Source organism: Thermobia domestica, chromosome 7, assembly GCF_964235325.1.
Source record: "Thermobia domestica chromosome 7, izTheDome1.hap1.1, whole genome shotgun sequence".
In the NCBI taxonomy this organism is placed as follows: Eukaryota; Metazoa; Arthropoda; class Insecta; order Zygentoma; family Lepismatidae; genus Thermobia; species Thermobia domestica.
The window spans coordinates 187,431,170-187,456,552 of record NC_137460.1 but is presented as its reverse complement, the minus strand read 5'-3'; positions in this window follow the sequence as shown (position 1 = coordinate 187,456,552).

Here is a 25,383-nt window from a genome sequence, read left to right as displayed (position 1 = left end):
CATTTCCACCGATAACTAATCGGATGAAGCCTCTGTAAGGGATTACTAGGGAAAACGTGGTTTTCATAAATTAACATTCTGAATTGGCAACAGTGTTGATGTTTCAGAGCATCAAAATGTGTGTTAAGGATCTGTCTCCATTATGCAATTCCTGAAAACAATGAAAAACAAACTTTGAAATTTTCATGATAAAACTTTTACTTACATGCACCTGGCAACATTGTTATTCATCACGAACTGAATTGTCAATTCTATGGCAGATTCTGGACGACCCGTTCGGGAGAGTAATACTCCCGGAAATACTTTTTTCTTGCGCGCTACCCTAGCCAGCTGTTTTACGCGCTATCCTTAGCTAACTGCTTTAAGTTGGTCACGAAATTTAAATCATGGGGGTAAAGGTGGAACAAAACGAGCCCCGTAGGGCTTCTAACCCTTTCCTCCTCCTCCTCCTCCTACTACTATTATTATTATTATTATTATTATTATTATTATTATTATTATTATTATTATTATTATTATTATTATTAGAGGAAAAGGTTTAAATATGGGCTAGGGTTTAAAAATGGGCTACCAACAATATCTGCACTCCACAGTGCTGCACTGAGGCGGAAACTGTAAGAGTTCGTTACTTGTATACACAAAAGACGAGGCACCAGTTGGGGGCGAGATCGGAGCATGTGTACTTGTGTTTGTTGGCTGTTCAGTGCGCAGAAGACAATTTCGTCATGCTAAAAATTTTGTCGGTATGTATATACTTCACGTTTCTTGTTTCCACACATGCTTTAAACCAATTGCCTCATATGAACTGTATTCCTACTACCTAGCGTTTATAATTTGCATGTTTAAATCGTAAGTATTTATAAGGATACATCATCAAAACATTTCAAAACAAATTGGCGTCTTTCTTTAAATATGGGCTACAATGACTGGTCTAAATATGGGCTAGGGTCTTCTGACACCTTTCGACATTTCACCACTTCCTGCAATTAAGAAGAAGGTTAGTAATCGAGGTCCGAAGGCTCCAGACGCCTCCTGCATAACAGGTTCTCCATATAACGGTGCTTTGTCCGCCTCGATGGCAAAGTCAGCAACGAAAAGAAAACAGGAAAAAAGGCATTTGGATTTTGAAAACTCTAAGGAATACATAAAAGAGGGCATTGAAAATTTGAGAAAACAAGGTTGTTCCAGGAAAGCAGAGGGGGAAAATGGATCGAAACGGAGAAGAGTAGAAAAAAAATCAGAAGTGGGAAAGAAGAAAGATAAAAACCAGGAGTGTAGTGATTCAGAAGATGAAGATTGTTTTGGTATTAAATTAATTGACAGCGGGGAAAGTGATATTAAACTCCCGATATGACAGAGAATTCCAGAAGAGAACGATGCAAATTGCACGTTGTGTGATATGAAATTTTCAGAGGACCGTCCTATCGAATTGTGGGTTATGTGCCAAATGTGTTTGATATGGGCACACACTGAATGTGGGGGTGCAAATGCTGACATATACATATGTGATTTTTGCAAGTAGAACGTTCATTTGCATTTGGATTAATCTTACTGTTTGATTTGTATTCTTTTAAGGTCTATGTATTTATTTTCGAATTTTTAAAACTGGGGCCCATATTTAGACCAGTTTTTAAAAACTTAAATTTTGGAGCTCCTAAAAAAATTAGTTTTTTTCCAAAGAAATATGTACTTTTTATTTACTTTATAATATTTGTAGTAAAGAATAATCTTTGAAATATATTATTGAACATTGAAACTTTCAGTTATATAGGGTGAGTTCGCCAATTGTCGACCGCTGAAAAAAAATTTTACTTGTAAGCACTTAGAAAGCGTGATGATTTCATAGTATTTGACAAAATTGAATTATTTGCTTTATTTGGGTTCTTTTGTACCATGCCGTGTGTTAACTGCTCACTTTTAAAATTTTTCAGGGATATAAAAATACATTTTACGAAAACTCATCAAAATTCCCACTTGTCGACCATCATCGCTCAGTAGTCGACCGCATTCATGCTATTAGTCGACCGCGCGCAATTTCTATCGTTTCTATCACGTAGAAGTAATTGATTGCCTTAGGTGATATTTCGAAATTGTATTATTCGCGAGATTTGAACTTGACAAAACGATTATATAGATTTTATTTAATTTTCGTTAAGGTTTTCTCCTTAGTGATTATAAATGAAAGAATCACGCTATTAGGATTTAATAGAAAAAATACATAGCTACTTTATTTGGAATAATGGATTTGAATATTAAATAGAATTTCCATGTGAGACAAGACTTCTTTCCTGCGTTATATGCACACGTTATCTTATAACTTATATTACGGTTTTACAAATCCTAAACAAAATAAGAGTCTCTAATAATTTAGAAAATCCTAAGTACTCGTATTCACTTTTCTCCTGTGTGAAATATGTTTCTCTCCGGTGTTAGGTTTCTCTCCTGTGTCACTTGAGCACATCGAATTATCTTCTCATATGTGATAAGGCTTCTCTCCTCTGTTACTTGAGCACATCGAGTTATCGTCTCATACATGATAAGGTTTCTCTCCCGTGTTAGGTTTCTCTTTTGAGTTACTTGAGCACATTGAGTTATCTTTTCATGTAATAATAGTAAATTCATGATTGTTTATTCAAATCATTTATATGGTACAATCTGAGCACAGGAACAGCTTATCTGCAAGTTCTTCCCATGTATAGCCAGATAAAGTTGGAACCATTTATCACATTGACCGCAACCCACTGGTTTATTCCACTTTCCAAAGCAAAATCGTTTATTATCACTCCACATCCTGTGCATATGGCTCCATCGCCTTCGTCAATTACATCTTCTTCATTGTGATGTTCTTCTATAACAGCAGTGGTCGTCTTCTTCGATCGTTTCTTTGGACTTTTTAGTTTTTTTGCTGTTCTTTCATCCCTTTTGCGTTTCTTTTCCTCCTCTAGTTTCTTCTGTTCTTCTTATTTTGCAGTCAATGCGCGGCGATATTCTTCTGAGCTAATTGCAAACGGTATCTTCTCTACCTTCTTCTTAGGCTTTTTGACTGGACTCTTAGGCCAGAACAGATGCTTTTTAAAAGTTGGCGTTATATATATTGGTCTGATAGTTTTAGGTGTTGTTGCGATATTCTTCTAACTTGATTCACTTGGTACAGTAAGAGCATTCCTTTCAATATTCTTTTTTCTTGCTGTGCTTCTGGTATAGAAAGCAAAACTTCAGTAGGAGGGTCTTTGGAAGAATAAATATCTTGCCGAATATCCTTAATAGGTTCAGTTTCATTCAGTGTAGTTGATGTGTTTCCTTTCATCTCATTTGATGGCACAAATTCTGGAATAGACGCTTCCTTTCTCAGAATAATTAAAGGCCTCTCTGATTCTGTTGTTGGAGCAGACGTAACTGAAAGTTGTTTTGTTCTTACAGCTTCTAAAGCGCACTGCATATCAAATTCCGAATAGCGGAAAAATTTTCTTTTATATCCCGGAGCCATGCTATCTGTCAAAAATACACAAAATTTAAAATGCTTCGCCATTTTTCTAACAACAAAAAGCATTGCTATATTATAAAGCAGAAGTAATCAAGAATATATCAACAAAAGTTGTTTTTCAATATTGATAATCTTAATATTTCAGTGTTCTTCCCGAAAGCAGGTTCTGACCTGAAAAAACCTGAGTCGAGGGAATCGATATTTTTTATTGCCATTAATCGGATGGTGATGACGTCCCAAGGACGTGAGACCTAGAGTTTAACGTGAGCTCCGAACCAATTGTATTCCCATGGAAAATTGAACCCAGGACTTTATTACAAAGCAGCATACGTTAACACTTACCTGAATTTTGTTGAATTTATTTATGTCCTTCAAGCATTTGTGGCACATGACGGGATAGGGGAGGGAAAAGGATGAGGGAAGGTGTCGGCCAGAGTCTATTATGTAGGTAACATTATGACATGCGCCTGGTATAACTGACAAAACCCCTAAGAAATCTGTCTGAAGGACCGGCATTGGGGATTCAACCCGCACATCTCTCCATTCCCAATGCGTAATCCAGCAGGCTAGGCACTGGACAACGTGTCTGGTAACTGCCTCCAAGAAATTATTATTATTTCTCTCATTCAGGGAGACGTGGTAGACGTACAGGAAACCCTTCTTGCTCTCGTTTGTTTGCTTGTTTCTTTGTTTATTATGGTTTAACGTCGCTTCTTAGGATCAAGACTATGTAGAGACGTGGACCTACAGTTTATAGTAATATTCGAACCGCTTTAATTCGTTCTATGCTCTCCCGCTTGGGACACAGAGCACCAAAGGCACGGGTGCTACCCATTAGACCAGCGAGGAGGGCTTCTTGTTCTCGTGTAAAAAAAAAAAAAAAACTTGGTTTCACATTGAAATAGTAGATCGTCATAAAAAGAAACTTTCAACTAACTTACTGAACAAATTCCAGTCAGCAAAACGCAAAACATAGTATGAAACAGTGCGGTCGACAGGTGGCAAGAAATATTCCAATAGTCGACCAACACGAGAAACAGGCGGTCGATTTTTAGAATATGTCACGAAATCAAAAATTTTATACATGCATGTTGAAAAACAGACCTTAATACCAAACAGGAAATAATTTGAAGCAATTTGGCGCACTCTCAAATAATCCAATAATCGACCACCCTTGGTCGACAATTGGTTTGTATGGGAAAGAAAAAATGCCAAATTCCGACCACATTTTAACATGTATTTTTTCATTTAATACTTTCCAGTTATTGACAAATTATACTGTACAGCTTCTAGAATAACTTAGTTATGTAACAAAAATATTTCTTACCTCACGTACTATCTATATCCTCAGAAAAGCGAAAAACAACAGGTGCACTACATTCCCATTACACGATGTCTTAAACTGTGCACCTGAGTCGTAATTCTACAGATACGTCGAAATTTATCGGTGAAAGACGACCAGCTGGCCAAGGGAGAGGGAAACAATGATTGTCATTGGTGGTATATGATGCAAGCTTTATCATGGATCACTTTCCGCTCCAAAAGACCATTAGATATATTTTATATACACAATAGTAAGCAAAAATGGTCGACTATTGGATGGCGGTCGACTATTGGCGAACTCACCCTACATCATTTGAAAATGAGAACGAAAATAAAAGTGGTAGCCCATATTTAAACCTTTTCCTCTATTATTATTATTATTATTATTATTATTATTACTTATCTGCACAAAAGTAAGTAAATCACTTTTTTGAGTATTATTTTTATCTTAATGAAAAAAGTGTTACGAAAATTTTAAAAAATAAAAGACTTTTCTTGGGCCGGTTTTGAACCCACGCTAAAAGAGATTATTAGTCTTAGCACGCTCGGCCACGAGGACTGACAGTAGCAAGCGTTTGATTTTTGCTATATGTAGGCTACGTGGAAAGACACGGATAACGCCAACCAATCAGAACTGTGTACTTAGTTCCTACTTCTGGGAGTATTACTCTCCCGAGCTAGTTCTGATTCTGGATGTGTCCCGTTTTGATTCAATGAATAGCATTGTTGCCAGGTGCATGTAAGTAAAAGTTTTATCACGATAATTTTAAAGTTTGTTTCTCATCGTTTTCAGGAATTTTATAATGTAGACAGATCCTTAACACACTTTTAGATGCACCGAAACATGATCACTATTGCCAATTCGGAACGTTAATTTATGAAAACCACGTTTTCCCTAGTAATCCCTTACAGTGACCTTATCCGATTAGTTATCGGTGGAAAAATGAAAAATTCTTTTTTCCATTCCATAGTTTCCAAGCTACTCCAACTATTCAAACTGAAAATGAACGACAGAACATCCATACGTATGAGTTATGAGTCAATTTATGTTTTGTAAAAAAAAGAAAAAAAAAGGTTTACACCTTTGGTTACATCTGGCAAAACTTTGTGGTTCCTAGTGTACTTCAATCGTTGCTTTCTAGTTTAAAAATATATGCATGAACAAGGCTTCAGTTTGGTATAACTATTATTTGTGTATCGCTTCCGGTTCAAAAGTTCTACTATCCCAAACTCCGGGTTACATTGGACACCCTGTAATTGTAATAGAGCAGTAAGCTTTTCCTAGATATGTAAACAATCAGGGCCGGCGCAAGGGGAGGTCGAGCCGTGCCACCGCCCAGGTCGGCAAGTCTAATGGGCGGCAAAATTTGAATATTATCAAAATATAATGCTTCGTAATAGGCTCACATGGAAAAATAAAATTGTGTTCACCTGGGAATGTAATTGAACTTACTTCACTCACATTCAGGAAAATACTCAGGAAAGTCAGAACATTTCCCCGCATTTTTAATTGTCAAACTACTAGCCACAGGTATCTCGTTCAATATTTCCCTTGCAGCGGCACAGATAAGATTTTCAACTAGGGTAGGTAAGATTATCAAGGTGTCTTCTATATATATATTTGTATTCCACAATGTTCTAACGCTTCACTCCAAGTATGCAAAAGGTACAGTTCGCAGCAAAAAACCTGCAACATAGGCATGTAAGTTTATTGTGAAAGTGTGCCGAAAAACCGAAGGAATCAACATCACGTCTAAGTGGCACGAATCGGGAGATATGGCCTCGAAGGAGAAGCCTCGGCGTCCTCCCCTGCACACTTATTTTGGAGCTAAAGACTTGGTCGTTTCACAATAAACTTGCATGCTCATGTTGCAGGATTTTTGCTGCAGACTGTACACTACCAGTTGAGACAGGCTATTCTAGCCTACAGCATCTAGAGACATTTAGGTTCCAGCAGCGAGTTTTTAACCAATTTATAAACTGTTCATTCCGAATATTAGAACCACTCTAATCAAAAAGGTCCTCCAAGGCAATTAACCAAGTTTGACAACTGTCCCAGAGATGATTCCAACCATCGGTTCGCAGATAACTGTCACAAGTACACATTATGTAATAGCGAAACTGTGTTCAGAAAGTGGTCAGTTTATTCAGAAAATAAGAATGCTGTTGTCGGTTTTTGTTGCAAATTATTTTCCACAAGTAAAATATTATTCATACAGTAGCTAGTTGATGACTATAACAATTGGCATCACATTTCTGAAGCTTTGGCTAGTCATAATAGGTTTCCTATTCGGTTTGAAGCGCAAAGAAGGTGGATAGAGCTTTCGACAAGACTGAAGAGTGGTCTCACAATTGATGCAGAGAGCTCCTTGGTGGCTAAGCGGTTAGCCTACAGCCTCTGGCGTGAGAGGCCCGGGATCGATTCCCGGCGGAAGCTCGTGTAGTTCACATTCCACGTTAATCAGTAGGTCCACGTCTCACATAGCTTAGCTGCTGAACGGGACGTTAAACTCAAAATCAAGTCAATTGATGCAGAACACCAGAACATGTTAAATATCGAAGCACAACATTGAAGGAACGTAATAGAACGACTAGTTGCAATAATACAGTTTTTAGGTGAGTAATGTCTACCGTTACGCGGAACATCAGGTAAACTTAACACAAGTAATAATGGTAATTTTTCGAAACTGGTAGAACTCTTTGCAAAGTTTGACAGCGTCATGGCAGAAGACATTAAAAGAACCATGGGAGGACAAAATAAATACAACTATTACTTAGGAAAAGATGTTCAAATCGAAATTATTCAAATTCTTAGTGAACAAATTAAAAGTAAAATCCTGTCTTTGTTGAGAGATACAAAATATTATAGTATAATACTAGACTGCACACCAGATATTTTTGACACAGAGCAAATGGCAGTAATCGTTACTTTTGTACAAATTGCATACAGTAATGGAGAATGAATGCCTTGTAAAAATTTGCTAACATTTTCTTGGTTTCGTACCGGTAACAAACACCACTGGTCTAGGACTGACAGAAATAATAATTAAACAGCCAAAGGAAATTAACATTCCTATCGAAGACATAAAAGGCCAAGGATAAGAATAATTCCAATATGAAAGGCATTCAGGTATTCAGAAGAGAATTTTAGAAAACAATTCCCGAGCTTTCTATGATCCTTGCAGTAGTCATTCACTAAACACTGTCGTTAAAGATGCAGCCACAGCATCTCAGTACGCCGTTTCTTTCTTTTCTTTCTTTTTTTTCTTTGCATAGTTAATGACTTTCTTCTACGTGAGTTGAACGTTGGGCTATACTAAAGGAACGTATTAGCAGTTTCACTTTAAAACCATTAAACACCACAAGAGAGCCGAATTGATGCTCTGACTCCACTTAAATACCAAATAGGGAAGGTCTATGATGCCTTACTTCAAATAAGTAACAACAATAGGACAGGTAGAATGGTCGCCAAAGATGCACTGTGTATAGCAAACCAGCTGCATGACTTTCCTTTCTTTTGCTCACTCGTTATCTGGTATGACTTTTTACTCCACATAAACAGTAAGAAAAAGTCTCAAAAGCATTGATTCTCATGTGTTGGATGCAATCAGATTTCTTCAAAATATATCTGAGTACTTTGAGATGAACAGAAATGGTGCAAAGTTTCAATCTTACTTAGTTGATGTGATGGAGTTGGCATCAGCATTAGATACGGATGATCCATGAATAGCTAATACAGTGCAAGCTCGAAGTCGAAAGAAGAAGAGACAGTTTCAGTACAAGGCATAGAATGAAGCTATTGAAGATCCACAAACAAGGTTGATTTTTATAACAAAGTTATAGGGGTGATTGTGTTAGCATTAAGAGAAAGGTTTGAGCAACTTAAACATCAAACGAGTATTTCCATTTTCATTACGACATAAGTAATCTTAAAGATATGCCACCTGAACTTTTGTCTGTAAAGTGTACTAAACTAGTCAGCATTTTAACACTCAAAGAATCGGATGATATTAACCCTAGTGATTTGAAGAACAAACTGAAAGTGTTATCCGCTATAATTAAGCCTAAAAGTTCACCAAAAGAGACTTTAAAATTAATTAAGGAACATGATTTTGCTTCCAATATCAGTGTTGAACTTAGGGCTTTGTTAACCTTACCGGTAACAGTGACAAGTGGAGAAGGAAGTTTTTCGAAACTTAAGCTTATTAAAACCTACGTTCTTTCATGTCTGAAACACACTTGAGTAGTCTAGCGATATCAGTGTAACACGAATTGGCTGAAACATTGGACTATACGAATGTGATAAAGGAACTTGCTCATATCAAACCAAAAAAACTTTCTTTCAATTAAGATATGTTAAATTTATGTATCTCTATTGTGTTTAAGTACATTATAAGGCTTAGGCTAATCACTTAGTTTTGCCGTAATATCTGATTCACTATAATATCTTCATACTCCATAGGAAACACCTTTTGATATAAAATAAGCTTAAAAATTAAAATTCTTAGTCGTGACTAAAACGTAAGGAGCCGTTTATATATTACCTAAGCATTTGAAAGAGGCAGTTATCATTTTTAAATTTTACTTTTTCATTTTATAGATGCTATTAAATGGGGCATCTTACTTTTTCGTGACACTTGAACGTCTTTTGTCAAAAGAAGGTTTGAAGAGTAAAGGGGCGGCATATGAAAGTACCGCCCAGGGCGGCAAAACTGCTAGCGCCGACCCTGTAAACAATATACAAAATTGAAGAAAATCGAAATCAGATAGTATCTTTAGTTCGCGCATCGCAAATCAAACATCGAAAAACTTGAAGAAAGGAAGCTTTTTTATGTTTCGATCGGTGCATGCAGCTTTTCGCTCATTTCTGAACTTATAAATCATCCAGAACTCACCACGTAGAGGGGTGCACTTCGAGTGGTTGCACATCCATCCCAACCATTCAAGGCGTTTCAAATTTATTTCTTTTCTATTTCTGGCATAACTTTGAAGTCAGACCTCTTACTGGAATCTGCATTACAGAGCGAGAAAGAGTGTTGTTTTACCATCTTTTCTTAAGAAGCCACACACTTTTGTAGCAGCTTCTGTGGACTGTGTGTGACATTGAAATTTCATACATTCAAACTCTGATAGTTCCTACGTCTTTAGAAATCACAAAATAGTTTGTTGTTACATGAGCCATTATTGGTGGTGAACAAAAGTAGTAGAAAATGGATCGATCTGCTCAGTATAGAACAACTCAGGAGCCCCTGGGAAATTGAGCACCTTACACCGTGAACCCACGGTCTTTTACGACCTCCATTTTAGGGGCGAATTTATTCCCTTTTATGAGCACTTTTAGAGGGTTACTCGTTCTCTTTTATGAGCACTTTTTAGGGGTGAACTCGTTCCCTTTTATGAGCACATTTTTTCAACCCCTATTCGAACATAGCAGATAATACATAACACTAACTAACTAACTAACTCTATGGCCTATGGAACCCGGAGGTTAAGTGCCCCGTTCACAAAAGCTCTCCACTGACATAGCAGAGCATAGAATACATAAGACTACGAAACATAGCAGGGGTGTACTCGTTCCCTTTTATGATCACTTTTTCAACCCCTATTTGAACATAGTAGATAATACATAAGATTACGTAACATAGCAGTTCCAACCCTATTTACCATAGCAGATAACACATAAGAATACGTAACATAGCAAGGGTGTATTCGATCTCTTTTATGATTAGTTTTTCAACCCCTATTTGAGCATTTTATCATAGCAGAGAATACATGGAGACTATGAACACATAGCATAGCAGATAATACATAAGACTACGAACACACAGCAGAGCAGAGAATACATAAGATTCATTCCCTTTTATGAGCATTTTTAAGGGTGGACACGTTCCCTTTTATAATCACTTTTTCAACCCCATAGCAGAGACTACGAAACATAGCAGGTGTGTATTCATTCCCTTTTATGAGCACTTTTTAGGGATGAACTCGTTTCCTTTTATGAGCATATTGGAACATAGCAGATAATACATACGACTACGTAACATAGCAGGGTGAACTCGTTTCCTTTTATGACCTCCATTTTAGGGGTGAACTCGTTCTCTTTTATGAGCATATTTTTCAACCCCTATTTTAACATAACAGAAATGACATAAGAATACGTAACATATCAGATAACACATAAGACTATGTAACATAGCAGGGGTGTACTCATTCCAACCCTTATTTTAACATAACAGAAATAGCAGACAATGAGCAAAGATTACAATCGAACACCCACGGACTACAGATAGTCATTTTAGAGGTTGTATTCATTCATTCTCTTTGATGACCATTTTTTCCATCCCTAATTGAAATTACATAGCAGAGCAGATAATACATAAGATTCGTTTCCTTTTATGAGCACTTTTAGGGGTGTATTTGTTCTCTTTTATGATTACTTTTTCAACCCCTATTTGAACATTTTAACATAGCAGAAATTTATGAACACATTCTCCACCCCTATTTTAACGTAGCACTGATTTCGTTCCCAACCCTTAATTTAACATAGCAGAAATGACACAAGCATGTCCCCAAACTACTGACCATCGTGAACAAAGATCAAACTCAAAAACGAAACAACATATCGAGGTGGTGTTTCCACATTTAGCAATTGGTCATCAACTATTGACCATCGAGGTCAAAGATCAAAATACTTAAAACCTAATAACTCGAAAACGGAGCCACATATTGAGATGGTGTTTCCACATTTAGTAATTGGTTATCAACTACTACAAGTTCCAAAAAAAATGATCATCGAGGTCAAAGGTCAACATACTTAAAACCTAATAACTCGAAAACGGAGCCACATATTGAGGTGGTGTTTCCAAATTTAGTAATTGGTCATCAACTAGTACATGCTAAGAAAGTACTGACCATCGAGGTCAAAGGTCAATATACTTTAAACCTAATAACTCGAAAACGGATGCACATATTGAGGTGGTGTTTCCACATTTAGCAAGAGGTCATCAACTACTGCAAGTTCCAAAAATAATGCAAGGTCAAAGGTCAAAATACTTAAAACCTTATAACTCGAAAATGGATCCACATACTGAGGTGCTGTTTCCACATTTAGCAAGAGGTCATCAAATTCTACATGTCTCAAACTTAGTGGCCATCGAGGTCAAAGGTCAAAATACTTAAAACCTAATAACTCTTAAACGGAGCAACGTATTGAGTTGCTGTTTCCAAATATAGTAATAGATTATCAACTAGTACAAGTTCCAAAATAATGACCATCGAGGTCAAAGGTCAAAATACTTAAAACCTAATAACTCGAAAACGGAGCCAAATATCGAAGTTTTGTTTCCACATTAACGTTATACGTCATCAACTACTACAAGTTTCAAAAGTACTGACCATCAAGATCAAAGGTCAGAAACTCGAAAATGGACCCACATATTCAGATGCTGTTTCCAAATCTAGTAATAGATCAACTAGTACATGTTTAAAAAAGTACTGACTCTCGAGGTCAAAGGTCAAATATTTAAGCCTTAATAACTTGTAAACAGCGTGTCGGATAAATTTGTGTGACCTATTCAGTTTTATACCAAGCAGAAAAAAGTGAAGAATGAATAAATTTGAGTGGCTTATTTGCTATTGTACTAACGAGGAATGCCATTTTGTACTACTCAAATAAACGAAGGAATAAACTTGTACTAACCTAAGAAAAGCGAAAAATGCCCATTTTAATTAAACGAATCAATAAATTTATACTAACCAGAAAAAAATCGAAGAAGGACCATTTTGTACTACTCCAATAAACGAAAAAGTATTCAGTTTTGTACCAACTAGAAAAAAGACCGAAGGAGGACCATGTTAACTAACTCAGATCCTTATACCATTTTGTGCCATTTAAAGAAATGAATATATGCGTACGGATGTCCTATTTCCTTTTGTAGCAACGAGAAAAAAGCGAAGAAGAACCATTCATAACAGGCTTAGATTTTTATGCCTTTTTGTAGTATTTGTACCAAACAAAAAAGCTACACAAATAAACAAAGGAATAAATTTGTAATAACCACAAAAAGCGAAAAAGGCCCAGAATTTTGTACCAACTAGAAATCTCATTTTCACGCCATGTGTTACTATTTAAACAAACGAAAGAATAAATTTGAGTGGCTTAAGCAAAGAAGGTCAATGGTAACTAGCCTTTTTGTGCTATTAAATTTGAGTGACCTATTGAAGAATGAATAAATTTTGTTTGCAATTCAAAAAGCGGAGAAGGTCTATTTTTATGTATATTTTGTACTACTCAAATTATACTTTCTGTACCAACCAGATAAAAACAAAGAAAGACCATATTCTGCTATTCAAACAAACAAAGGAATGAATTTGTGTAACCTATTCACTTTTATAGCAAACAGAAAAATCTCCTTTCAGTTTTGTACCAACCACGAAAAAAAGGGAAGAAGGTTCATTTTGTATTCCTCTAATAAATTTGGGTGGTCTATTTCATTTTTGTAACAATCAGAAGAAAAGCTCAGAATGTTATACCTTTGTGGTGCTACTTTTTGTATTGTTTTTGTGTCTTTTTGGACAGACGAGGAAAAAAAATTTAAAAAATAATTGAATCGTTGAGCAATAGGCAGTATACTTGTAATACAAATGTTAGGTAACGCATTCGTATCGTTGTTTAAATATCTGCAGCACTCTTTATAGATGGTATGGGACATGGAACTTTGAAAACTTTTCTTACTTTGATATGATCTCTTCTCCTGTGATTCAAAATGGCCATGCATGCTGTTTATTCTTTTTTCTTTAGTACTCTAATTGCTATGGAGTCTGTTCTACACAATTGACTCAACTCTGGTTTGTTAAATCTTACGTTCAAATATTTTATGAGCCTTACTTAGTGACGGGAGAGGCAATTTAAATTGTTTTCTGGATGACACAAAAATAATACAAAATGTAGCACCACAAAGGTATAACATTCTGAGCTTTTCTTCTGATTGTTACAAAAATGAAATAGACCACCCAAATTTATTAGAGTAATACAAAATGAACCTTCTTCCCTTTTTTCGTGGTTGTTACAAAACTAAAACGAGCTTTTTCTGTTTGCTATAAAAGTGAATAGGTTACACAAATTTATTCCTTCGTTTGTTTGAATAGCAGAATATGGTCTTTTTTTAGGGGCCGCGGTGGCTCAGTGGTTGAGCGTTCACCTCTGGTGCTTGGGGTCCCGGGTTCGATCCCAGCCCCCGCCAAGTGAACTTTGTGGTGGACAAACACCGTGTGCGTGGGTTTTCTCGGGGTTCTCCCGTTTCCTCCCACTTTCTTCATTCCACCATTTCATTCATTACTCATCATCACCGTCTCCTTTAGCCTAACCGGCATAACCGTGGGACGTAAAACTCAGAGATTTCATTTTCATTTCATTTTCTTTTTTTTTATCTGGTTGGTACAGAAAGTATAATTTGAGTAGTACAAAATGTACATAAAAATAGATCTTCTCCACTTTTTGAATTGCAAACAAAATTTATTCATTCTTCAATAGGTCACTCAAATTTAATAACACAAAAAGGCTAGTTACCATTGACCTTCTTTGCTTAAGCCACTCAAATTTATTCTTTCGTTTGTTTGAGTTAGTACAAAATGTTAGTTCTTTCCTTTTTCTGAATGTTACAAAAGTGAATAGGTCATATAAATTTATTCCTTCGTTTGTTTAAAGAATACAACATGGTCAAGAAATCGGGTAGACCAAAAGCACAATAAGTTATAACATGCTGAGCTATTTGAAATGGTTTTTCTTCGCTTTTTTGGTTAACACAAAAATGGTATTTCCTTGCTTTTTTCGATTTGGTACAAATTTTTACAAAAAGGTATAAAATTCTAAAACAGTTAAAATGGTTCTCGTTGGTACAAAAAAATAGGACACCTCAATAAATGTCTTCGCTTTTCTGGTCAGTACAAATTTATACCTGTTTCCTTTTTCTGCTTGGTAGAAAACTAAATAATCCATCCAAATTTGAGTATTACAAAATGATATAAAATTCTGAGTTCATGTTCGCTTTCTCAAATTTATCCCTTCGTTTGTTTAAAAAGGAACACATGGCCTGGAAATGAGATTTCTCGTTGGTACAAAATTCTGGGTCTTTTTCGCTTTTTGTGGTTATTACAAATTTATTCCTTTGTTCATTTGTGTAGCTTTTTTGTTTGGTACAAATATTACAAAAAGGCATAAAAATCTAAGCCTGTTATGAATGGTTCTTCTTCGCTTTTTTCTCGTTGCTACAAAAGGAAATAGGACATCCGTATGTATATATTCATTTCTTTAAATGGCACAAAATGGTATACAGATCTGAGTTAGTTAAAATGGTCCTTCTTTGCTTTTTCTGGTGAGTACAAATTTATTCCTTCATTTATTGGGGTGGTACAAAATGGTATAAAAATCTGAGTTAGTTAAAATGGTCCTCCTTCGCTTTTTTATGGTTAGTATAAATTTATTGATTCGTTTAATTAAAATGGGCCTTCTTCGCATTATCTGATTAGTACAATTTTATTCTTTCGTTTATTTGAGTAGTACAAAATGGTATAAAATACTCAGCTAGTTAAAATGATCCTTCTTCGGTTTTTTGTTTATTTGAATAGTAAAAAATGATATAAAATGGTACTTTTTTGCTTTTTCCGGCTCATACAAATTTATTCCTTTGTTTGTTGAAATAATACACAATGGCATAACCCAGACAGCACAATGCACGTACAATATCCGTATAATACATGTACAATTGCACGGATGCAACATGTGCATCATCTGTATAAATGCACGCCTGCACATGTGATGCACATATACATGCCAGGTTCTATTCAACATCTTCACGTGCACAGAACATATGCAATGCACACGTACACGTCATGCACAAGTGATTTACACCTACCGCGCAGGTGATTTACAAGTAGCACGTATTCGATTTACATGTAGTTCACAGGTGATTTACATGTAGGACAGCGGTGATTTACACGTTGTACACAGGTGATTTACATGTAGCACAGAGGTGATTTACACGTAGTAACCAGGTGATTTACATGTAGGACAGAGATGATTTACACGTTAACACACAGGTGATTTACACGCAGTACCCAGGTGATTTACATGTAGGACAGATATGATTTACACGCAACACACAAGTTATTTACACGCAGTACCCAGGTGATTTACATGTAGGACAGAGGTGATTTACACGTAGCACATAGGCGATTTACACGCAGTACCCAGATGATTTACATGTAGGACAGAGATGATTTACACGTAACACACAGGTGATTTACATGTAGGACAGAGGTGATTTACACGCAGTACCCAGATGATTTACATGTACGATAGAGGTGATTTGAAGCAGTACCCAGATGATTTACATGTAGTGCACAGGTGATTTCCTCGTAGTACAGAGGTGATGTAAAAACAAATTCGAGATGCAACGAAAAAAGGAGTTTATATATTTGGTGTCTTACGCAGTAACACCATCTATAACTGCAAAGACATCACCTTCAAAGTATATAACAAGTAACTAATAATTGTCAGTGAGAATTTAGGTTTGGAGTTAATTATTTGCAACGAGCAAAGCTTTAGGTAGTATCTTTGACATGTTTGCCAAGTAACAAATAACGCAACATATTCTGCTTTAATCGGTCATGAAAATAATTTTGTAAACCTATGAACTGCCTGACTGTAGTTACATAAGTACAATGCTGCCACCTGTTTATCTTGTATCCTAGCTCAGTGGACGTTATGGAGTTTTTACAATCATTCAGCTGTTATTCGTCGAAAAGTCTCTATAACACCGCCTGGAGGAAAAACGACACCTACTAAAAATGGAGGTTACTTTCTGTTGATGAGAATGGGAGTAAAAGAATGAAAGTAAAAGTATACACTTGCACGGTATTATGGACGTCTCATACACACGTGCAGTAGCCGTGCAAATACCCATGTGCACACAACGGCTTAAGCACCGGTAATTTAAATGTGCTTCATCCACGCAAATGCACATGTGCACATGCACGGCTCAAGCATGGGTTATGTACATGCGCTGCATCCACGCAATAGCACATGTATACATAACGGCTACAGCACGGGTTATATAAATGTGTGCTTCATCCATGCAAATGCACATGTGCACATAACGGCTTAAGCACGGGTTACGTACGTGCGCTGCATCCATGCAAATGCACATGCGTATATAACGGCTTAAGCACGGGTTATATAAATATGTGCTTCATCCATGCAAATGCATATGTGCACATAACGGCTTAAGCACGGGTTACGTACGTGCACTGTATCCATGCAAATGCACATGTAAACATAACGGCTTAAGTACGGGTTATATAAATGTGTGCTTCATCCATGCAAATGCACATGTGCACATAACGGCTTAAGTACGGGTTCTGTACGTGTGCTGCATCCACGCAAATGCACATGTGTACATAACGGCTTAAGCACGGGTTACGTACGTGCGCTGCATCCACACAAATGCACATGTGTATATAACGGCTACAGCACGGGTTATATAAATGTGTACTTCATCCATGCAAATGCACATGTGCACATGTTCCGGCTTAGGCACGGGTTATGTAAATGTGTACTTTATCCATGCAAATGCACATGTTCACATGCACGACTTAGCCACTGGTTATGTACCTGTGCATAACCCACGTAAATGCACATGTGCACATACACGGGTTATGTATGTGTGCTTCATCCACGCAAATTCACGTGTACGGCTTATGCACGGGTTATGTATGTGTTCATCATCCACACAAATGCACATGTGCAAATGTACGGCTTATGCATGGATAATGCACATGTGTCGTACACGTACGTGTTGTCTGGGAAATACTCAGCTTGTTAAAAATGGCCCTTTTTAGAGTTGACACAAATTATAAGTCCTTTGTTTATTTGAATACTCCAAAATAGTACAATTTCTTTGTTTTCTCTGGTTGGTACAAAATTAAATACTCTATCCAAATGTATTCCTTCGTTTATTTGATTGCCATAAAAATGCTATTTCTCTGCTTTTCCTCGGTGTACAAATTTATTCCTATGTTTATTTAAATAGTTAACATGGTCCTCCATCGGTCTTTTTTTCTAGTTGGTACAAAACTGAATACTTCATCGTTTATTGGAGTAGTACAAAATGGTCCTTCTTCGCTTTTTTTCTGGTTAGTATAAATTTATTGATTCGTTTAATTAAAATGGGCATTTTTCGCTTTTCTTAGGTTAGTACAAATTTATTCCTTCGCTTATTTGAGTAGTACAAAATGGCATTCCCCGTTAGTACAATAGCAAATAAGCCACTCAAGTTTATTCATTCTTCACTTTTTCTGCTTGGTATAAAACTGAATAGGTCACACAAATTTATCCGACGCGCTGTTTACAAGTTATTAAGGTTTAAATATTTGACCTTTGACCTGGAGAGTCAGTACTTTTTTAAACATGTACTAGTTGATGATCTATTACTAGATTTGGAAACAGCACCTGAATATTTGGCTCCGTTTTCGAGTTTTTGAACTTTGACCTTGATGATCATTATTTTTTAAACTTGTAGTAGTTGATGACGTATTACTAAATGTGGAAACACCACTTCGATATTTGGCTCCGTTTTCGAGTTATTAGGTTTTAAGTATTTTGACCTTTGACCTCGATGGCCACTAATTTTGAGACACGTAGTATTTGATGACCTCTTGCTAAATGTGGAAACAGCACCTCAGTATGTGGATCCATTTTCGAGTTATAAGGTTTTAAGTATTTTGACCTTTGATCACGATGGTCGTTATTTTTGGAACTCGCAGTAGTTGATGACCTCTTGCTAAATGTGGAAACACCACCTCAATATGTGCATCCGTTTTCGAGTTATTAGGTTTTAAGTGTGTTGACCTTTGACCTCGATGGTCAGTACTCTCTTAGCATGTACTAGTTGATGACCAATTACTAAATTTAGAAACACCATCTGAATATGTGGCTCCGTTTTCGAGTTATTAGGTTTTAAGTATGTTGACCTTTGACTTCGATGATCATTTTTTTGGAACTTGTAGTAGTTGATGACCAATTACTAAATGTGGAAACACCATCTCAATATGTGGCTCCGTTTTCGAGTTATTAGGTTTTAAGTATTTTGATCTTTGACCTCGATGGTCAGTAGTTGATGACCAATTGCTAAATGTGGAAACACCACCTCGATATGTTGTTTCGTTTTTGAGTTTGACCTTTGTTCACGATCGTCAGTAGTTTCGGGACATGCTTGTGTCATTTCTGCTATGTTAAATTAAGGGTTGGAAACGAAATTAGTGCTACGTTAAAATAGGGGTGGAGAATGTGTTCATAAATTTCTGCTATGTTAAAATGTTCAAATAGGGGTTGAAAAAGTAATCATAAAAGAGAACAAATACACCCCTAAAAGTGCTCATAAAAGGAAACGAATCTTATGTATTATCTGCTCTGCTATGTAATTTCAATTAGGGGTGGAAAAAATGGTCATCAAAGAGAATGAATGAATACAACCTCTAAAATGACTATCTGTAGTCCGTGGGTGTTCGATTGTAATCTTTGCTCATTGTCTGCTATTTCTGTTATGTTAAAATAAGGGTTGGAATGAGTACACCCCTGCTATGTTACATAGTCTTATGTGTTATCTGATATGTTACGTATTCTTATGTCATTTCTGTTATGTTAAAATAGGGGTTGAAAAATATGCTCATAAAAGAGAACGAGTTCACCCCTAAAATGGAGGTCATAAAAGGAAACGAGTTCACCCTGCTATGTTACGTAGTCGTATGTATTATCTGCTATGTTCCAATATGCTCATAAAAGGAAACGAGTTCATCCCTAAAAAGTGCTCATAAAAGGGAATGAATACACACCTGCTATGTTTCGTAGTCTCTGCTATGGGGTTGAAAAAGTGATTATAAAAGGGAACGTGTCCACCCTTAAAAATGCTCATAAAAGGGAATGAATCTTATGTATTCTCTGCTCTGCTGTGTGTTCGTAGTCTTATGTATTATCTGCTATACTATGTGTTCATAGTCTCCATGTATTCTCTGCTATGATAAAATGTTCAAATAGGGGTTGAAAAACTAATCATAAAAGAGATCGAATACACCCTTGCTATGTTACGTATTCTTATGTGTTATCTGCTCTTCTATGTGTTCGTAATCTTATGTAATTTCTGCTATCTTAAAATAGGGGTTGAAAAATATGCTCATAAAAGAGAATGAATACACCCCTGCTATGTTTCGTAGTCTTATGTGTTATCTGCTATGGTAAATAGGGTTGGAACTGCTATGTTACGTAATCTTATGTATTATCTACTATGTTCAAATAGGGGTTGAAAAAGTGATCATAAAAGGGAACGAGTACACCCCTGCTATGTTTCGTAGTCTTATGTATTCAATGCTCTGCTATGTGTTACGTAGTCTTATGTATTATCTGCTATGTTCGAATAGGGGTTGAAAGAATATGCTCATAAAAGGGAACGAGTTCACCCCTAAAAAGTCCTCATAAAAGAGAACGAGTACACCCCCTAAAAGTGCTCATAAAAGGGAATAAATTCACCCCTAAAATGGAAGTCGTAAAAGACCGTGGGTTCACGGTGTAAGGTGCTCAATTTCCCAGGGGCTCCTGAGTTGTTCTATACTGAGCCAGATCGATCCATTTTCTACTGTCAACAAAGTTTACAGGTTGACCAATCTATTAATTCTGGATAATCAATGGCTTGAAAATTAAGATTAGGTAGCAGAAAATTTCTTACTCTTTTATATAATGATCATTGAGTAATAGATTTTAACAACCTTCTGAAACCTGTTTACGTCATCCACTGCCATTGCCAGAAGAAGTTTTTCGGGGTGCGGAAGGAAATCATTCCGCTATATTACAAGATCGATACTTTCTAGTAAGAGTTCCGGTATATACCGTGATGTCTCAATAAGTATATACACATGTTTTGCAGCATCTTTTAGAGAAGAGTCCTTGTTTTAGAGCAAACCAAAGTATTGCGTACATAAGCTCAAATGAAGGATCTTTCGTCGAAAAATACAATCTCGAATTAAGTTTGGCTATATTTAACTATCATGAATGAGTTATAGGGCCTTGATCTTTTACTGCAAGATCTTGGACTTTAATAGAGGTAAATTTGGATAAGGGCGTAACTAGCAATTTTTCAATTTTTTTAGGAAAGCAGAAAAACAAACGCCCTTATTCAATTTACCATCGTGTTCACACAGTATTTTTGGAGACACGCGTTTGCTACGGAACAGAGATATTACCTTAACAGCACCTAAACACATACTGACATGCTCAGAGTTGTAGAATATATCACTTTACCGGAAATAGGTCGATACCCCCCTTATCCAAATTACCCCTTATTGCTGTTTATATCTCTCACAATATAAACAAAATATATTTGGTTTTTGCTTTGTCCATTTTTTGTTACGAAAATATATCCGGTTGGAATTTTCTCATAACCAACAACAGGAAGCTGCTCACAGTGTTTCTACTGCTTACTGATATTTCAAGAAAATTATTTGGGGGCCTAAGTCTTGCCATCTAGATGTTCGAATAAATGTCTCAAAGGCAGCTCATTAAAATGTAATAATGAAATGAACGACTGGAGTTGTCTTCCCAATTTGACCTCAATATTATAAATAATGTTACATTTCCATCCTATTAGTTAGTGTGCCATCACAGCCGATTACAACAAAATCAAGCCTTTATTACTTAAATAAGAAAGTATGTTCTCAGATGTAATTCTTTGTATATCCACTTCTAGGTCTTACATAGCCAATAAACTGACTATCAGGCTCTTGAAGTAAGATATACCGTCATTTACCATAACTATGGTCCAGATTTTGCATATATTTGGCCATATCTTTTCTAATATTTGCCGCAGAAATGCATGATTTTGGCTTTGGGTAGTCTATACCTTCCGCTAATAAAATATTTTTATGTCGTTAAACTAAGCACTCTACGTTCATATTTATGAAAGAAAATATAGTGGTACATAGTTATGTTCTGAGTTGCCCAACAATGGTCCATGAATAGATTGTGGTGTGGAAGGCAATGTTGGGAGTCAATTTACATGAAAATGAAAATCTACAGAATAGAACATTTATTAAAAAGAAAATAAAAGTATTAAAGTACAACGTCTTTAATAAAACGGCACTGTAAATTATCAAATAGTACCATTTATAATATCGCTGATATTTTAACATTAACACTACGGTACTACACTAAAGAAAGCACCAGTAACATTACAGGTTAAAACTAATTCAATTCAAAGTACTGTGCCATACCTCTGTCAAGTTCTTTCACTTTGAAAAGTCCTCGGGAAGAGGAAATTTGCTGAGGTGGAATATTGTTAATGATTATATCACTTAGTGGATAATATAACCTATCTTCTTGTTGTGGCCATATCCAGTACGAGCCAGCTTTTTCCATACAAGAAACAACAGCCCCTGTCTCCCTTGTTTCCTTTACAATGCCTGCCCATAGCCTACTGTCATAAAACACAATAACATATACACTCTCTTGCAAGTCAACGCCATTGCAACTGGAGTTTTTATGGCTAAAGATGTTGGTAGAGAAATCGTCTTCGTCTTCATGTAACATAGAGACATTTGTATCTGTATCTGAATCTGAAAGAGTTAAACGTGAGAGTTACGGCTTGTCATCTTCACTGTCTGAAGATTCAAATTCTTTTGAAACTCGTCTGCGCTTCACTTTCATCTTACTTTTAGAAAGCTTTCGTTTTAGTGCTTGAGATCCACTTGTGGAAGGCTGTTCTGCTGCAACATTTCCCAAACCTTGAAATTCATCTATTGAAATGCTTCTACCATGTTCAACATGTAGTTGTCTCTTCCGGGTAGTACCGGTACATTTTTTGAACGCTAACGCATTGGTATCATCATTATTAGCACTGGTGTTGGTGTCGTTTCCATAACGCATTTTCTCTAAATGTTGTAAGAAAACGGTTGATACAAGAGAAGAAGTTTTGTTCCTTTCAGGATCAGATGATGGCAATCTATCTAACACTTCGTTCCTGTTCAGTGGATATATTCCAGTTTTGCGAAACCCAAACTGTAGGTTAAATGCTCCTCGATCATGAAGCATTTCCATCAGCTTACGCAAGAGGTTCGGAAATATAGCTTTCGGAAGGGTTCCTTGTTTCCGTCCTTCACCAGTAAAATAAGCAATCAATTGCTTCTTGGCATTTAATAATTTAGTAATTTTCAATAAAACTGATAGACCGAAACCCAGGGCCCCAGCCTGGATCCACCACTGCCTATAGTCAATGAAATAGACCTAGGGTTGAACTAAGAAATAAAGGTGCAAACCAAATGGGATACATCTATGGTCCACATTATAATAACACGCTACCACATTTCACAGACTAGAATTCCCAACTATGGTCCACGAAAATTGTGGTACATTGTTGGGATTCAAGTTGAAGATTTTTGTTTACTAGCCCACTACACAGAAACAATATAATTTCCTTCAGTAGTTATATCTAGTTTTACTGTAAACATAAGACTGTTCTTAAAATAACAACTTTCATGCGTATCATACTTATCAATTTTATCCACCGAAGCTTACTTTCCACACTTTTGTGCACGAGGCAGTTATTGTTATTTTCATCACATCACGTCTCCCGCGCAAATAAAACCCGCGCGTTCAAACCAACTATGTTGCCCTATTGCACCATCTATTGGATGTTCTTTCCGATGCCTAGCTTAACTCCCGGCAGGAAAGCGTACTAGCTATTGCTAATGACGTCATGAGAGTTGTCTTGGACCATAGTTGGATGCCTGGACTATATTTATGGGAAATGACGGTATGATCTTTTCTTAGTACATTTTATTGCAAACCTTTTCTTGTACGAGAGCCTTATCTTTCCTACCATCAATGTATATAGCTTTGGTAACACTTCAAATCTATTTTGTAATGCTCTTTTAACTTGCCACTTTTCTATTCTAATTTTACTCTTATCTATAACCAAGGACGTGTACGATTCTTTAATTAAACCAAAGTCTTGTAACATACTGAAATCAACTTCTAAGGTCGTTCTGTCCGATAAACACTTACTAAAGCTGTAGCAGTCAGTTTCAATCACATTTCCGGTTGTACTAGTGAACATTCTCCTTGAATGGTTTCTTCAGTCCAGTGTTTAAAAATTTCCGTATCCTCCTCGTCCAAACAAATCTCAGAAGATGTAGCGTTACCTTGGTACTGAACAAGAGAAACTACAGCCATCTGGAAAGAATCGACATAACTATTTGATGGATTGGTAGATCTAATCTATGGTTCTCTATCTCCGACGTTGTCATATAGTGCAATTCGCATCTCTAGACGAGTATCCAAAAGCTATAGAATTAATATATTTTTCGCTTTATTTTAGCTGGTAGAATGGTAAATTGTAGTCTGTGAGCGCCATTTTTAGAACGCCTAAATATCTATCTATAGAAATTTCAACTTCGATATTTGACTATGAAACAAGTTGTGATTTTTTAAAAAAATACACAAATAACGCATATTTATACTACTCTCAACCACTTGTTTCTAAACTAAATACTTAAATAACTTGAATCATATAACACATTGTTTTAATTTATCATTTGTATTTTAAAGTTGAATGGATTACACCTTAGAATAATCTTACAACGTTCATTTTTAAAAAAAAAAATAATTTTGAAAATTAAATAAGATCGATTCTTTACGATGAATAAAAGTAAAATGAACTATTGAAAGAAGTAAAAGATTAATAGAGGATTGAGAAATATGAAACTAATTATTATAATCGAGTTAAGAATATAGACAGTAGGTAAGACCATGGCTCTGCATTTGTGTTACGTTTGCGTGCCCGTCTCTTACCACTTCCAGTTAATAACTGACCAACTTTGTTAACAGGTTTTGTCTTTAATGTTTCACCAGCTTCTTTTACACGTGCGCGAACAGATTCTTGATATGGTTTATCTTCTAGTACATCACCCGCTACTTGTATTCCCGTTTGTAATGCTTGACAACCTGATGTTTTTGAACCTTATTTAAGAAATGGTAATGCAAAACAAAATAATCCTTGGAGAAAACTACCTATACCGTGTCCTCGTTGATATACACGTCCTGAAAAGTATGGTATACCGTGTCCGTAATGTCGTGTAAATTTCATGTTTTAAATGAATTATATTTTAATTAGGAGAGCGCTTAAAATGAAGTGTTACACTCAGTGTCCCAGAACGAAATGGAGAATTTCGCCTTTCATGGTCTTTTAGTAGTATTTCAATAGTATTGAAGGAAAATTTTGCAAGTGGCAAATAATGAATATCTTGAAATGTACTTTACCGTATTTATATTCGATATTGTTGCAGTACGTAATAATGGTGCTTTTGTATCACCTAAAAACGGATATTGTATGATATCAGTATAAATAAAAATTTGATGTGGATAACCAATATCAAAGTACAGTCGTTTAATTCCGCGAGAATGAATTACAAGATTTTTATTTTCCGGAAGGCCTAATTGTAATACTAATGTTGGCGACAATGTAACCGATTCAACG